Source organism: Pogona vitticeps, chromosome 12 (genome assembly GCF_051106095.1).
Source record: "Pogona vitticeps strain Pit_001003342236 chromosome 12, PviZW2.1, whole genome shotgun sequence".
NCBI lineage: Eukaryota > Metazoa > Chordata > Lepidosauria > Squamata > Agamidae > Pogona > Pogona vitticeps.
Window position 1 is genome coordinate 14,608,219 of NC_135794.1, and position 18,272 is coordinate 14,626,490.

At 43.6% G+C, this 18,272-nt stretch overlaps 1 protein-coding gene and 1 long non-coding RNA gene across 3 annotated transcripts in view; both read right to left on the minus strand.

Annotated features, from left to right (window-relative positions):
* SMAD6 (SMAD family member 6) overlaps nt 1–18,272 on the minus strand; it is a 64,581-nt gene that overhangs the window by 30,948 nt on the left and 15,361 nt on the right. The window lies entirely within an intron of this gene.
* On the minus strand, nt 950–4,057 carry LOC144584556 (uncharacterized). The gene is made up of 2 exons (XR_013538883.1): nt 3,824–4,057; nt 950–3,294 (listed from the first exon to the last, which is right to left on the minus strand). It is a non-coding gene; the product is annotated as an uncharacterized LOC144584556 (long non-coding RNA).

An 18,272-nucleotide genomic window follows, 5' to 3' on the forward strand; every position in this document is an offset into this window, starting at 1 on the left:
CTCCCAGAATCCCCATTGGTATGGCCAATGGGATTTTGGGAATTGCCGTGAGAACAACCCACTTCCCCAGCTCTGTGGAAGTCCTGTGAGTTGGTTATTCAGCTCATCACCTACTCTTTACTAGGCGCTAAGGACTGGGGATAAAACAATGTCCATTCAGAACTCACCTACAAAAAGAGATACGAAAGCATTTTCCAACTCAAGAGAGCCAGCGATGTCTGCATAGTCCTCAGCATCTGCTGCTGAAGAAGAGTTTGGACAACTACATGTTTCTTGAGGAACAGCCACCGAATCACTTTTGTTCCACAGGACAACTGACTACAGTGGTGCCTCACAAGACGAGCACTCTGTTTTACGATGAAATCGCATAATGACGAAGTTTTTGCGATCTCAAAACAATGTTTCCTATGGGGGGATTTCGCTTTGCGATGATTGGTTCCCTGCTTCGGGAACTGATTCTTGCAAAACGATGATTTTCCTACAGCAGATTGGCAGTTTCAAAATGGCCGCCAGGTAAAAAAATGGCCGCCCAATGTTTTCTGGGACGGATTCCTCACTGCACGGGCAGCGAAAATGGCCGTGATACAGAGGATCTTCGCTGGACGGTGAGTTTCAAGCCCACAGGAACGCATTAATCAGGTTTTAATGCGTCTCTATGGGCTTTTTAATTTCACTTTACGAAGTTTTCGTTCTACAGCGATTTCGCTGGAACGAATTAACATCGTAATGCGAGGTACCACTGTATTTTAAATTCCACTGGTCTGTGCAAAAGCAGGCAAGCAAGGGACCCCCTGTCAAAGAATATGCAACACATAAAGATGTTATTTATCTGCCATGGCTTCAACCTGCAGAATTCTGTGGTTTGTGGTTTGGTGAGGCACTTTGAACTCAATGTTGTAATTCAGGTGAATACACCAGCGAGCAACAACAAAAGGCCACTAAACAACAGTTACAAGCAACAAAAACAAAAGGGCAAAAGAAGACAGTGTTGCACATGAAATTGCTTATGTTAATTTTTACGTATAGATGAAAATTCAGAAATTATTTTCACAACTGAAATAGCTACACAGCTTCTTATAAAGACTGTAGCGAGGTGGCTTGTATGCTTCATGAGTTTGCCATTCAGCCGGATGGCACGTTCCAGCTCCTTGATTTTCCTCCTTAAGGATCTTTATCTTTAAATCAGAATTGATCTGATTTTTTCCTTTAAAAAAAAAGGGCATTCCATTCTAAAGTAGGCCATGTTGTCACTTTACAAGAGAAATGAGCTTTCTATGTGTTGAGGATTCTTGATTTGTCTTCTCCCCTTCACTCCAGTGATGAGCCTTCACTCAAATATTTGATCTGGCACATATTCCCTGCCTCAGCAGCTGATATCAAAGGCACTTGCTTAGAGCTATACCCCATTCTAAGGTTGTGACCAGAGGAGGAAATGGATTGCAATCTGGTGTGATCTATTTCTCAGCAATCGCATGATGCACAGGGAAATGTGCTCCATCCATGCCCAAACTGTATCCTTTTGGTCCCGCTGTAGAGCTCCCACTTCTGGGGCCAGGCTAGAGTGATACCCCCAAAGGATGGACGGGTTGTTTTAAGGGAGACTTCTGTTAAAGCAGCCCTTCCCATGCAACCAAATACTTTTGCAGCTATCAGATCACACCCTATATCTCACAGGAGGTGTCAGACCTTTCTACCCTCAACCTACCATCCACAGGGGCCACGAAATTAAAAGATGCCTGCTTCTTGGGAGGAAAGCGATGACAAACCTAGGCATCATCTTAAAAAGCCGACAAAGGTCCGCATAGTCAAAGCTATGGTTTTTCCAATAGTGATGTACGGAAGTGAGAGCTGGACCATAAAGAAGGCTGACCACCGAAGAATTGATGCCTTTGAATTGTGGTGCTGGAGGAGGCTCTTGAGAGTCCCCTGGACTGTAAGGAGAACAAACCTATCCATTTTGCAGCAAATCAACCCTGAGTGCTCACTGGAAGGACAGATCCTGAAGCTGAGGCTCCAATACTTTGGCCATCTCATGAGAAGACTCCCTGGAAAAGACCCTGATGCTGGGAAAGTGTGAAGGCAAGAGGAGAAGGGGACGACAGAGGACGAGACAGTGTCATTGAAGCTACCAACATGAATTTGACCAAACTCCGGGAGGCAGTGGAAGACCACCCACAGGCGAGGAAAAAAAGAAACACAGATCTGTGTAAATGAAGAATTCATCGCAATATATCTGATATTTCTGGGCAACTTCAACAAAATATGGAACAGAATGGCTTACAAAGTGCCTAAAATATAATGAAGACACCTATACACTTGAGTAGAGCTAGGAAAAGTTCAGCATGGTCACTGGGCAGTTCTGGCATTTATAGTTTGTAAAAAAATGAACTTTTCCAATTGTTGCATCTCAGAGATTTTTCCCAACATTTGATAGTCAGCATGGCAAGAAAGGATCTTGTTAAAATTGTATTCATAACTGTTCTTAATTGTCCAAAAGCAAAGTCTAGTCCAATACCATCAACCAGTCCACTATGCTGTATTTCTTCTTGAAATATATGATACATGAGAAAGGAGTGGAAGTGATCTTTGTGACTCCCCAATTTAGCCACCTTTGTGGCTTCAAAGCCATATTACACTGCAAAGGCTCAGCCAAGAGGTAGCTGAAGAGACTCAAGGATAGCTACCCTTAGTCAAGAAAGATGCCAAGAGAGGTGTGGATCCGCAGTCCAGAGAGGAGGATAATTCCTGCATGAAACAGGTTTATGGCCTGGAGGCGGGAAAACCTCCAGGGGCCTTTTGAGGATGGCCTCTTTTGAAGGACCAGCAACAGCCAGCACGCTGCTACCACTGCTGCCGATTCTTATCCTATATTTTCTCCTTAATGCAAGTTAGGCCATTATGATCTGCCTCTGGATCTCAGGCATTGTTTGGTTTGGAATACAACTGTTGTTTTGAATCCTGGGATGTGCCAAAATGCCATGGACTTCAAAGTCCCCATTCACAGAGGGACCCCTTTTACAACCTATCCAACTCCACAATTCAAGGGGTTTTCACCCAAATGTTGAAGCCCATCACAAGATAGGAATCCAGCCCCAAAAGGCAACACAACAGTCCCAACTGAGATCACAGAGGGGGCAGGTCACGGTATGCCCTACACCAGTGGTCCCCAACCTTGGGCCTCCAGATGTTCTTGGACTGCAACTCCCAGAAGCCTTCGCCACCACCTCTGCTGGCTAGGATTTCTGGGAGTTGAAGTCCAGGAACATCTGGAGGCCCAAGGTTGGGGACCACTGCCTGTGACAAACCCAGACCTACTGGGATCTGCCACACGTTAACTAAGCTGCCACCAACCATTCCCTATAAGAAGTCACACAGACCAGGGATGGATTTTTAAACAAATAAAAGAACAAGGTTTATTTAAATCACACCCAGGGAAAATAAAATGATCAGGTGAATAAGATTTAGTAACGTGGCTTAGTTTCACTCATACATACACACAGTTTGGTTCACACAGAACCCTTAACTTGAAGCACAGACCCTGAACCTATCAGTTCTGGCTAACCAACAGACACCTGAACCTATCAGGTTGGTACTCTGACACACAGTAGTACCCTGTCTGACACACAGACTCCCACACCAGCTTCTTCTTCCCAGCTGCTGCTTCTTCACATCCCAGCGTCTCCTGAACTTCACCACACACGCTCCACATATATATACAGTACAGCCCCTCCTCCTGATGTCCCGCCTTCCACTCCCCATAGGATGGAACTTTCCCTCCAAACCCATGACAGACAGGTAACATCAGTGCTGTATGTAACACTGCCCTATACGGCTGCTCTCCATGCATCTTGCAAAGCCCAAGGACTCACCCAATACTCCTCTGCACCCAGTGATTAGCTAGTAGTAGGTGGCAGGCAAAAGATCCCTCCCTGGCTCATTGATGCTACTGGCAAGAGTGGGACAGCAGTCTTGGCAGGGAAGGGGAGGGGTTGGCAGGGAGAGCAGAGGCTTTATTTATTTATTTATTTATTTATTTATTTATTTGTTTGTTTGTTTGTTTGTTTGTTTGTTTTTTGTTTATTTATTTATTTATTTAATTTATACCCCGCCTATCTGGCCCACCGGACCACTCTAGGCGGCTTCCAAATATAAAATCAAATAATAAAACGTAGACAAATACATAATAATCAAACAAGAACAGCAGTAAAGATAAAAAGGAAATGTAAGAAAAAAATCAAGAGTTGGCTGGAGGGAAGGCCTGAATAAACAGCCATGTTTTTAATTGGGTTTTAAAGGTGCCCAGCGTGGGGGCCGCGCGAATTGCCAGAGGGAGATTGTTCCAGAGGCGAGGAGCCACCGCCGAGAAGGCCCGGTTTCGTGTCTTCTCCTTCCGGGCCTCTCTCGGCGTCAGGCTCCTCAGCCTCACCTCCTGACTCGCGCGGGTGATCCGGGTAGACCTTGGTGGGAAGAGGCGTTCCGCCAAATATTTAACTCTCCCATCTCCAGCAGTCCCAGTATTGCTGGAGATCTGAGCGGAATAAGATTTTTTTCTAACCTAGAACTCTCAGTACTACACAGCTGGTCCCAAAAGTTTATAGTCTAATATTTATTTATTTATTTATTCATACATTCACTTGTTACACGTATCATCCACCTGAAAGGCAGTGTACCTGGCTCTTCTCCTACTGTTATCCCTCACACCAACCCAAGCTGAACATGTCACCTGATGGGTTTCATGGCCTGGCATTTCTCAAGCCTCCAGATCCAGCAGCCCTACATTCCTGGGGAAGGATCTTCTTCTGAACATCAAGTGCATCCACCCTACCTACCCCCTATTCTAAGCAGGCAGGAAGGTGACATTTAAACCTCCCCAACCCTACGTGCTAAGAGGCAGATGGGTTAACATACGTATGGAAGCAGACAAGTTTATACGTCTGTGTAGATGCACGTGTGGCACAATGTGTGTGCAGCCCTTGACCTAACACCCAGCACCACATGTCCTCTTCAGGGTCAAAAAGGCAACCTGCCCCCTAAGCTTGGGGAGTCCTCTGATCCATGGAGCAGTTTCTAAATCACGGCGGAACCTCCATCCCTTCTATACTGAGAACACAGCCATCCACCAATTGCCCTCTTAATATATTCCACTGATCATACCTCTTCCCCTGCCCTCTGCCGCCCGCCCCCCCAGCATGAATAAATACTTGTTTCCAAAACAAGAGACTGCTGTGGCCATTCAGATCCACCAGAGTTTTGTAAGCCTGGAAGAGGGTCAGCCAAAAGGGCACGGCTATGCAAAGAACTTTTGTTGTTGCACAAAAGCCAAACATCAATTCAACACATTTCCATCCATTAAAACCACTATCCTTGGAACTGGAATTTCTCATCTGGAACAGGTTAATCCAGACCTCCCTCCTTGTCATGCAGTCTTTAGGTATATATCTTTTTTAGATTAAGTACTCTTCAATCCTTGTGAACCAAGAAAGACAAAATAGAAAGAAAAAAAACACCACTCTGAATTAACTGTGAAGGTAGCCGGTGAAATATCAAGGCGGGGAGGGGAGTTTGGAGAAAGAAGCAGGTCTGCTAAGGTTCTACCTCCACTGCTCTTTTCTTCTTCTTTCTACAGACCACTCTAATAACAATAACAACAACAGCAATCACAATAAGAACAATAATGTGCTCTCAGGTTGATTCTACCTAGGGTTTTCTAGGTACGAAGTACCCAAAAGTGGTTTTATCCATCCCCTCCTTTGGGTGGCATTGTGGGCAAGGCCACTTGTCAAGGTGGCAGAACATGTGATGCCATCAGCCAAATGCACGCTGCTCGATGACCCTGCCTGGCCCTTCTCCCAGGAAGGCAAAATGGGGATTCAAGCCCCAGGCTTCAGAGTCCACTGAACGATGCAAGCTCACAGTCACATTCCATGAGTCATGTTACTGTGTTTCAGTGTGTATACCCCATTTCCCCCATGGCTTAGGGTTAACTTTAAGACTAACAAATTATTTTCACTGTCCTCTTTCTTGTATTACAATCCAAGTCGTCAGACACATCAGATGTTCCAACATTCATATGTCTGAAAAAGTGGATTGTATCCCATAGAAACTTATGACAAAACAAATGTCTTTGTTTTTAAAGTGTAACAAGCCTTTTTAAAAACAATACATAGAGGGTGGCTGGCTTCTGCCCCTCTCTCATTTATGTGCACAATAAATCTCCAGCCTGAGAAAAAAATGAGTTTTCTATTTGTTGTTTTTTAATGTAAAAGGGGGGGGGGAACCCTGAAAGGGGAGGGGTAGGGAGAACAGGACAAGAAGACGCAACTCCAGCTAAATAGTTCAAAGATTTCTGCCAGTAAACCAAGCTGAGGTTCCGGAGCACTTCAAAGCCTTAGACAGCTTAACCAGAAATGGCAGATGCCCTGTCCTCAGAGCCCAGTCCACACAAACGCCCTGTGTTCCCGGGCCGCAAGATCTAGCCATCAGACACTCTTTGAAATTATGGATGTTTTTCTTAAGTTCCCTTTCCTTAGTTTGTCTTGGGAAGGGCTCTGAATTTTTTTTAAGCATTCTTCCACCATCTCCAAGTCTCCAAACAGGACCTCCTTCCCCTCCTGAGACTTGCACTCTCTCTCCAAAAGCAAATTGCTGAGCTTGGTTTTGGCATCTTTGAGAAAAGGAGGGACCTTTGATGATTACCAAAGGGTAGACTTCAATCACTTCACGAGTGCCGAGCATTTAATAAGTTATTTCCGTGGAAAAACCTTGGTCGCCTACTTTGGAAGCACGGCTTACAAATGCCTCCCACTCATCAAAGCAACATATGATGGCTGGGCTGGGGGTGGGGGGATGCTAAGATCCCCCTCTTACTGTAACCTCTCCCAACAGGTTCCCAGAAAAACTTGGGATTTTGTCCTCCTACTGACCTATTTTCCAAGCACTGTAAATAAGCTGCTCTGTAGGGCAGTGTTTCCCAACCTTTTTCAAGTCATGATTCCTTTTATAATAGACAGGTAACTTGAGACACACACCCTTCCATATTTCTAGAAAAAGGCATCTTTAATGAAGAAAACACATTAAAATAGATGTTTCACAATATAATTCTAACCTAATGTATTAATATTATTGTAATCATAATTAAGGGGGGGCTGTAAATCTGCCTCCACCAGATAAAAAATGGAGGGGAATACAAAAGTGACACATTGAGTTTTAACATACTTTTGTGGACATGGGAATGACCTCCTCTTCGTGTCTCTGCCCCCCCAAAAAGCCCCCTCAGTGAAGAGCCCCTCCCCATCAGGCCCAAGTAAAAACATTCCCCATGGTCTCCACCCGCTCCCCGGTGCTCCTCCCTAAACCTATTGCCCTTCTCATCTTCCTCCTCCATGACTCAGGCAGGGCCCAGATACATCGCCTCCCCATCAGGCCCCTCTCTCCCCACTGAGCTGCCACTCCTGCATCAGGAAGAGCGGGAGACTCAGGCAGAGCAAAAGGCACCACCACGCAGCCACTGCTACAGCCACCACGGCCACAACAATTTTTCAACCCGGCAGCCATCTTGGGCATCAGCGTTCCTGGTGCTCACCATGCACTTGCCTCATTCAGGCCTTTCTGAGCCGGGTTAATGCTCTGGTCCAAAGGGCTGATATGAGACCTCCCAAGGTGGATATGGAGGAGCAGAGAGATGCAAGCGAGGGCGACTTTTCTGGAGGGGGTACGGGTTGGTGCACGTGCCTAAAAGGAAAAGCCACCCAAAGGGATTTAGAAATAATTAAGAACTCCAGTTTGCCTCTGTGGGTCAAGAGGATTAAAAATAAAGCAGCCTTGTGTATATATGCTGTACCGCTAGAAAAGACTCCGCAACCCTTTGGGAGTCGTGACTCCCCAGTTGGGAAACCGAGCTATAGAGCACCCATTCTCAAGGGGGTCCAAGGAGCCAGGCACCTTTGAAAGGGGGCACAGACTGGAAATGATCCTCCACACACCACCTTATAAGGTTCCTTATGTGACTTATACAATCTTGACTTGGCCTATATTTCTTTCATATTGTGTGTATGGCCATAGCCAAATAAAGGTTGAGAATGGCCACTACAGAGCATCCAAATGAACCTCTTTTGAAAATGCAACTGGAAGCGGATAAAGCAAACTTGTTTTGCCAATGCACTACACATTTAAGCGACACTTCTAAGCGAACCTAGGAGGAAATGTGTTATTTCTCACTGCTATCGCCATACTCTGCACTGTTGAGGACCAAAAAGAACCAGGCCTTTCTGGACAACCACAAACATGACCGTTCATTACAAGCATAACCTATTTTTGGCTACAGAGCTGCTTCAAATCCAAAGACAATTCAGAATAGGCAGCAGCGCACCTCGATCTGCCAAACTGGCCAAGAAGGTCTAGCATGGATCTACACGACACAGCTGTATCTATTCAACACCCCTTAGTGCACTGTTTCTTTGACTATGTGGAGGACGCCCCTTAGGATAAAGGTAAAAGTTCTCCTTGACAATTTTTGTCCAGTCGTGTCTGACTCTAGGGGGCGGTGCTCATCCCCGTTTCCACGCCAGTGTTTGTCTGAAGACAGTCTTACCGTGGTCACGTGGCCAGTGCGACTTAGGCACCGAACGCTTTTAGCTTCCCACCGAGGTGGTCCCTATTTATTTATTCGCATTTTGCATGCTTTCGAACCGCTAGGTTGGCAAGGAGCTGGGACAAGCGACGGGAGCTCACTCCGTCACATGGATTCGTTCTTACAGCCGAAGATCTACAGACCGTACAGCACAGAGGTTTCTGCGGTTTAACCCGCAGCACCACCATGTCCCTCTAAAGCAGCTCATATGAAAAACAATTAAAATATGCCCCATCAAAAGATACAGCATTACTATTTCCACAGACCAATACATACGTTAAAGAAGCAGTGTAATGCACCACCAGGCCAACATAACACTGTTAAAACCCAGCAAGTTGCAACAGCATCATTTCTGCTATCTGACAGCGAACACATTTCAGAAAGAAATTCTCCTGCTTTTGGTGCTCTGGAAGGCAGTACTGTACCAGGTCTGTGCTTTTCAGAGGTGAATGTGCATGTTGGAGCTGACAGGAATTGTAGTCCGACAAAACTGCATCATGTTGGGGAACCCTAAAGCAGAGTCCGAAACAATAGGGATGGAAGTCCTATGTAGGCGAGGGCTGGCAGATGAGCGAAAGAGGGTGGGGGTCAGGCCATGGAGCCTTCAAAGCAAGGACAAGGAAAATGGGTTACATCCTGAAGCAGACAAGAAGGCAAAACAGAGGGCCGCCCTATTAATTAATTTATTAGATTTGTGCCCTAGCTTGCCTCCAACAACCTTAAGGCTCTCCTCACTTTATCCTCATAAGTGTAAGTGGTCCAACATCACCCACTGAGTTTCCTGGTCAGGTGGACATTTGAACTCAGGTCTCTCAAGGCCTAGTTCAGCCAGTTAACTACTACATTACACTGCCTGGAACGTCAGTGTTGAATTAATCTTTTGGTTGCAAGATTTCTTAACTGGGGGTAGGAGGGCTGGATCCAACAACAGAATATTACAGGGAAGAAAAGGACAGCACTCAACAAGGGGGGGGGGGAAGAGGGCCTGACTCTTTTCTCTTTCATTCTTGATCCATTGCCAACTGTGATGGGCTGAATGTGAGGGGAAAAGGAGAGAGTAAAATATAAAGGCAACATTGTGGGCCAGTTCAGCAGGGTGGATGATGTCTCCACTTCACACAAGGCAAGGACAGCTATGGAGAAAGATGAAAAATGGATCTTCTGCATAATCTTTGGTTTAAGATAGTGATATGTAATTAAGTTCAAATCAGGTGTAAATATCAGGCAAATGACTGGAGATGTGGAGTTGTAGAGTACGAGCAGGCTCTGAAGGAGAAAGGCAGCGCCGATACACCAGTAATACAGTAAGGAAAGAAGCAACCAGAGATAGAAAGATATCTACACTGCATGGTTACAGCCACTAGATACAGTTTTAACTGTCATGGCTCCATCCTACAAAATCCTGAGACTTTATGGTTTGCTGAGGTAACCGAAGGAGGGAAAACGGAGGTAGTGGGAATGTGTGTCAATGTAACATCGAAAGGTTATCAGGTTCATCCCACATGGGTGGGAAAAACCTGTTTTATTTTAGGACCTTGAAGATTTTGTCCCCAGAAGGGCCTTCTCGGATCCTTCGATCCTTCTACGTACTTTGAAAGATAGCACTGGTCAGAAACTTAGTGCCTGCCACTTTTAAATCAGAGAGGACTTTGAGGGACTTGCTTTTCCGTGACAGACTCGTGCTCTGGCACCTGGAACCCATGGGCATCTGTTTTGTTTTCTATAATGCCAAATTTGAGCTGAGTTTCTATTATTATTAGTGTTGTTCCTTGTTTAAATACTTTAAATCTTTATTTATTTATTTATTTATTTATTTATTTATTTATTTATTTATTTATTTATTTATTTATTTTATATCCCGCCTATCTGGTCGGGTCATAACAAGTTTGTTATGTTTGCAGTGTTCATTTAAAAAAACCACCTCACAAAACCAGAACACTGCAGGAGTTTGGAGAAGAAGAAGAAAACTTCTATTTTCTCTGCTGAAATGTACAAATTCCACACCTGGTGGGATCCATGACCTTCAAGGATTATTTGGGGATCATAGGTCTTACCTACTAGTCTGATCTAACCCGGAGATGAAGGAAGTAGTGTGAATCGTACTTATTCTGCACTTCCCAGTTTAATGCTATTTGAACTCATTCCAAGACTTTTCCTGGCTCAACTATCCCTTTTGCCTAATGATGACAAATTCCACATAATGCAACATTTTGTATCATGATTAAAAGACCAGTGCTGTTAAAGATACAGAGTAGATCTTTGGTCTAGATGGGCAGAATATAAATATAAATATAAATAAATAAATAAATAAATGTTGATTTTGTTTTTATTTCACAAAATACAAGCAAGCATCCTGAGATAGAGAGATAGGAAACACCCTAAATAATGCAAAATTGCAAAGTACAGATAATAACTAGAAGCTGGAACGATGCACTGCTTTGGCGATTCATCCTTTGGAGGAACAGGGATTCAGCACATCCCAGCCCCGCCTCCTCTGGCAGGTGCCCACTCAGAGGTAGCAGCTGGAGGAGGCGGGGAAGGGAAACCAGGGCACTGCCTCTGAGTGGGCAATTGCCAGAGGAGGCGGGGCTGGGAAGTGCTGAACGCTTGTCTATCCAAAGCGTGAACTACCATCAAATAAATATTTTATCAATTGGAAGCATCTTATCTTTACTCCCATCTACCAACATTGAATAACGTGATGTTAGGGCTAGAAACATTTGCTTATGACCAACTTTCTTTCTTTGGCCAGTTAGGAATATGCTTCTCCCCTCCACACTTCTCTCTTCTATGGCAGTCCCTTGTGGTGCCGTTAAGCAGCTTCATATGGTTGTGTGTCTCGGGCAGTTTTTTAGGATGCATAACAGATCGGCAGAGGGACAGAACATGACCAGTTCTGGTACAAGTATTTGGATGCAGCAAACATACATCATGGGATGCTAGCCTTTGACAGACGTGTCTATTGCACTTGAGAGAAAAAAACAAGATCTAACGTTGTCACTGTTCAGTAGAACAGAAACCACAGCCCATTTCTCCACTAAACAGCCCAAAGCAATCCCAGAATAACATATAAATATTCTGTAATGAAAAAAAAAATCCTAGTAAATGAAGAAGGACAGCTTTCAACTTTTGGTTTTATCTTCAGATCTCCTTCTTCGGGGAATTATGGAGGGTCAAAGGAGTTGACCGAAAAGGTAGCATGTTAAGAGTTCTTCTAGACACAGGCTTTTGGTCACCCTACGTGTTTTTACCTGTGTATCATGATTCACATCCAATCAATTCTCCTTCTCTTCACCTTAAGAAAGACACTTCTCTTTAACAGATCTTGAGAGATTTTGGAAGAAAAATTAAAGAAACCCATGCCTCCACTAGAGCTTATCTACTTAAAAAAAATCATAAATGAAAGCTTCTGATCAGGGAGCCTCCCCCAGAACAAAACGAGATTTAAATACACTCTCTTTTTCAGAGTGATGAAAAGGAATGGGAAATTACTGCTCTCTTCCAACTGAATGAAGCAAAACAAACCATATGCTGTTTGGATGGCAAGAAAAATGCCAGTAACATCACTGCCAAATCTAGTACTTTTACTTCAACAACTGCTTCACCTGGATAGTATCTACAGCTCGGCCACTACTGCTTTCACAACACCACAGAAAATGACAGGACCATCAAGCAAAGAAAGCAGTACAAAATTTAAGTCTTTATCTCTTGTTTACTTGCACACTGTTTGTGAAGTCTAGAGAGAGCCTGGAATGTTACTTTTCATGGATTACTGTTCCAAGGCCTCCCTGTTTAGTAACTATAACTATATTATGATTTATAAAAGTAATTCCCCATTTTGAAAAGCAACCAGACTAATAACTTTTGGTGACTTTGCAAAAGCTGACTACTCCGAGGCACTGAACATATCACAAAACACACTTCCTCCCACTGACTCACATTAGCACCCACAACAGAGCAAAAAGCAGCTACAAAAGACATTGCCATGAAACAGTCCAGGTATGTTCGTTCTGTAACTATGAAAATAACTTTTAAAGTTACAGTTACACTGTAAAAGGAGTGACATTATTCCTAGCTGAGTTATAATCGTAATGTAGATAAACCTTTATTAAAGAAAAGAAGGAATGAATTGACTTGTTATAACTCATTGTTTGCAAGTTCTTGGCTTTGAGTACACAAATGGCATTTACATTTAGAAGTGACAGCCATAAGTTTAGGGCGCAGCATGCTTAAGGTACCTGACTGAGAATGGAAGTTTCAAATGTTGTCTGGTTCCGTGCTATGCAGGATCTCATCCCCAGGCACTCAACCTATTTTAAACTGCCACCCTTTGGGAAATTCAGACATTTCCTGACTGCTCCAAGTTACAAATTTCATTTGTAATTAAGAGATAAAAGATATTTCCACACTGGAGATGTGAGCTACTTTTGCCACCGGTTTCAAAGAGGGTTAAAAGTTTCCTGAAAACAAAGGAAAGGAATGTATTCTTGGGGTAGAGAGGAAGATGCGCGCAGTTCTTTCTTTCTTTCTTCTTTTTTTTAAGCAACAAAATTGCTCAGTCATGCTGTTGCTCTGTGATATTCATCCAAAAAGGTTTATAGAGTTGTTCAGACCATATGGGGGGAAAACATTCAAGAGAGAGAATTTTACGCACTCATTTATTTATTTTCTGGAAGCAAACTAGAAAAGAAACACATTTTTATTTCCCAGAGCTCCAGAACATCTGACCAAAGCACCTTCAGGATGCTGACTCTCTCCCTTCCCTTCCCTTCCAGCCTCTCTCCTTCCCTTATTTTTTTTTTCCATCAAAGAAGCAGCTTTTGGGAAACAGACATGTCATTTTGACAAGATGACTCTTCAGCCAAGGCCTGCCTGTAAAGTGGATGCTCTTAGGGAGGAATACCAAATAATATGTCATGAAGAGGAAGATATGGGAGGGATGAAGAGGAAACCTACATCCCCCAAATAAACATGTACCTCAGGCTTGTAAAGAAAAGCTGCCTCCTCTGATACCACTTTCGTGTGGTTCTCCTTCAAGGTGTGAGGAAGCCTCACTTTTGGCCAAAAACAGCAAACCCAGCTCATGCAAAAGCCAGGAAACGGGAAGGGAGGGTTGCCACAGGGAGTGCCTCCTGCACTTTTTTCTGGCATTTGCAACACCTTCCAGGACTCTGGCCTTCCAAGCACATCCACCAAAATGGTGTATATTTTCATGAGGCCGGCTTGAAAGCACCTGCATTCATACCACCTCTAAGTCTATCGCGGAGGATACAATCTCTGCACTCCACACTGAGAGGCAGAATGGGAAAAAGATCCTTCACAAGGCAGATTTACAAGTAAGAGCAATTTCAAACCACTTTAACCGCCACAGTTCCATCTCACCGAATCCAGTAGTTCGGCAAGAGACTTGGAACTTCTTTGTTGTAGCTCAGGATGGGCACTAGAACTCTTGGGCAGAGAATTCTTTGCCAAACTACAAATCCCAGAATTCTGTACAAGGGAGCTCTGACAGTAGGCTAGACCAGTGGTCCTTAACCTTTGTTACTCAGGTGTTTTCGAACTGCAACTCCCAGAAACCTCAGCCAGCAGAGCTGATGGTGAAGGCTTCTGGGAGTTGGAGTCCAAAAACATCTGAGTAACAAAGATTAAGAACCAGTGGGCTAGACTCACTACAGTTACAGCCTTCTTGGCACACTCCAAGCTACATAGATCAACTTATAGAAGCTTAAACTTTTGGGCTCCATCTATTTCAAGAAAGCATAAGACCTATTGTTTTTGCTGCCACAGCTGTCCTTTTCGAAACCATGAGATGGAACTTTTGAGTCATCCCTGTGCAGATCGAGTTGTAAAAATGCTCCCCTGCCCCAGTTTTGCAAATAGGTGGTGCCAAAAAGAATGTGAAGCTATTTCATGAACGTCCCATCTCAGATGCCTTAAGGGTACTTCTCATCCAGAGGCGAGCAGGGGACAAGTGGGCTGGGCATCAAGGCAGGTAAGTCATGCCACGATAATCAAGGATTGTCAATGGGGCTGGAAAACAAGCTGTTGCACCTAAGACACAAGCCGCTGAAGTGAGGAACTAAAACAAAGTGAGCGGGGAAGGGGAGCTGCCGGGGGCAGGGAGAACCAACGAATGCAGTTTGCCAGCTGATCCCTGCTGAACTTGGAGTGGCTTGGTCAGTGGTGGCCCCAGAAGACAACAGATTCTTCTTTTAGCAAGCTGGCCCAGGACAGGGTGCTTTTTAAGCATGCTGTTTGACACAAAATGTTCAGTGGGAAAAATTTTTGCAGCTGGCAATTGATAGAAATGCAGTTGGAGAAATAAAGGATCAAAAGACAAGTTACGCATATCTATTTATTAAGAACATAAACAAGGGTAGTGTCACATAACCAAGATTCCCTCAAAGCTGCGCATGTGCTCGCTCACCCAGAGTTCCACTGGGGTTGTGCATGGGCAGCCGGTTTATTTACTTCCCATTTTGAATGAAGCCCTGCCCAACCCCACAGCTACAGAGCGAGGCTCCTGTGCAGTGGGACAGAAACTTAGAGGGATCGCTGCACAGAACACTTTTAATATGGTGCCTGGTTTTCATAAGAGGCCCAAAACACAATAAAACAACTTCTGCTTTTGGGTCAGTCTCTCCTCTTCACCCGCATCAGTACTAAATGTCCATACGTAAGCCCTGCTAACTGCAGTGTTACAGACTTTAGAACAATTACTCAGTCTGAAAGTTTGTGTTTAGGTATTTTTGGGGGGTCAGGGCCTAACAGAGCATTTGTTCCCTTGGAAAATCTCCTTTTAAAAAAAACCCTGGCCGAGAGTTTAATGCGCCTGGATTCCAGTGTCTCTTTCTTAAAGGGTACAGTCCAGCACACACACTTATCTAAAGACAACGATTTCCAACCTGGCACACTCACAAGATTGTGCTGGACTACTGCCATCCTAACACAGGCATCATACATCATGTCTGGAATCGACTGAAAATATCTATTCAGTTGCCCCAGGAGCTGAACACTGAGAAAGTTGCTCAAGTACTGAGAGCAAGGGGTTAAATTTCAGTAAACCTCTTATCCTATATATGTAATCCTGCCCACTGGGGAAAGATAAATAACCAGCATTACACACTTATGAAGAATTGCACCACTTGAAATTCCACAGTAGGAGATGGGAATATCCAGTTACATTGAAGTCTTGGTCACAAAGTGATCGTTATTTTGTTCAAACAGAAAAGTTTAAACCTGTTTTTTTCTTTTCTTCTGTGAATGATGTAGAGCTCAAATATTACAGAGATAAATCCACCATCCTTCCTTTGGAAACGACCAGCTATTGTGCCACAACATGCGGCTTACTGAAAGGAACAGTGAGAGATAAAAGAGAAGACTGGAATCGGGTACTTCAAAATGTTATTCTACAGCCCAAAGAGCAAAGACTCAGTGGTAAAAAAAAAAAAAAATCAGTGGTCAGCCTCTGTATTTACTCAAGTTCCACCTTTGAGTCAGAAGCCAAAATAAGCCCCACCCCAAAAGCACATGCTCCTCCAGGGGCCAGGAAACTATCTCAGATTCCTGTGTGCCAGAATCAAATTTCTACACACTTTCCCAACACGTCCTCCCTACTCACTGAATTGACATGAGGATTACCTTAAACAAAGGCAAGTGGGAAAAAAAAATCCTGGATTTTGATGCCATTTCCTTGTAACTTGGTAGAATATGAGGAGCGACCTGAGAGGAGAGCCTTCTGCAAGTTTTCACTTGAGCTTCCAGACCTCCTCCTGGTCCCACTCCTACAAGATATTTTACTTTAGCAGCTATAAGGCAATAATAGCAAGAGGAGCAGCAGCAGCTACAACCTCTCCCCATCATTAGTGAGTCAAAATTAACACCACAATAGCAAGTTGCCAGTTATTCTCCATAAAGGAGAGTGCTAGGATGAGTGAAGTGTGACCCTCAAAATTTTGTTGGGATTGCAACACCTAAAATTCCCTGCAATTGACCATTTTAGCTAAAGTACAGGAATGTCTGCACTTTGTCTATCTCCAGTAGGATGGAATTTTTCAAGATAGATTTTCTCAGGAATTATGCATTTGTTCTGGTTATGAAGACATCAAAACACATGTTTCAAGATTCAGTCCATGTTCAGCGGGCCAAACTTAGCCTAGAGGGCTTCCAGTTGCCAACTACTACTTTACAACGTTGGTTGAATGCAGCAAAACATTATGTCAGGTAAACCTTCCCACCAATTATTTCCCTGCTCTGACCATTAGTATCATGAAGGAAAACATTTTATTTGGGCTTATCCAAACATGTCTATTTGTGAGCTAACCAACACCTGCCATACCAAGAAAGCAGCTAAGAAGACTCGTCTTTCTGATGAGGCAGTTTGCTAAGATCTTTCTGATCTTAGCAAACTGCACATTAAACAAGGAGATGATATATACTTTCTGAAAGGTAAGCCAGGACTGATTAAAAATGAGCTCTCTCTTTTCAGACCAGCAGTTCTACAACAAATAACAAGAAGAGTGTGAGAACTCGATTATCAAAATTTCCCTTGGGCAAGTGAAGTCCTGTAAAACAGGACTGACTATTATGAAGGAAAGAACCAGTTGCTAAATGGAGCAGACACACTGTCCCAACCACAAAATGTATTTTTTTCCTTTTTCTAAACCAGCAGTGTGGTGCAAGAGAAACTTCTGACTGACACTCAACCAAACAAGAAGAAGTAACTGCAAATTTGTGTGGTGAAGAAACTGTTCTATAGTAACATGTATCCATATACAGTGGTGCCTCGCTTAGCGATGTTAATCAGTGCAGCAAAAATTGCCGCTAACTGAAAACATCGCTAAGCGATTTTTAAAAGCCCATAGGAATGCATTGAAACCCCTTCAATGCGTTCCTATGGGCAAAAAACTTACTTTTAAGTGAAAATCCTCCATATGGCGGCCATTTTCACTGCCCGGTATGTGAGGAATCTGTCCCAAAATACATGGGGCGGCCATGTTTTTTACCCGGCGGCCATTTTGGAACCGCCGATCAGCTGTTGGGAAAACATCGCTATGCGAAAATCGGTAAGTGAAACAGCTTACCGATCATCGCAAAGCGATTTTTTCCCATTTAAAACATCGCAATGCGATCACTTTTGCGATCGCAAAAATCACTATGCGATTTCGTCGTTAACCGGGACGCTCGTTAAGCGAGGCACCACTGTATTAGTGTTCTCAGTAATATTCTGTCAGGTTATCAGATTTCATACTACACAGAAATCTAGGTCAGTCCTCATGAAAACATGACTTGATGTTAGTGAAAAAACTATTTTGGACATAAGGATATTCCAATACATGAAAGTACTTACAAAAATCTGCAGTTGCATAGGTTATTTGGAGGCTAGGTGAGAATATGAAACATAACAAAACAAGATAGAAAACAGACTAGAAGCTTCATCTTAAAATGTTTTCTTCTTTCCCCCTTTCAAATATCCATGTTCAAATATACCAAAATGGACTTTTTTCCTATGTACAGTATTTTGACCTGCGGTATCTGAGCAGGTTGCTAAATATGCATTCTTTCCTGTAACAATACTAGCTTTGAGATTATGTCCACATGGCAAGTTTAACCTAATTTTAGCTCATTTACTTGCCTTGACCTC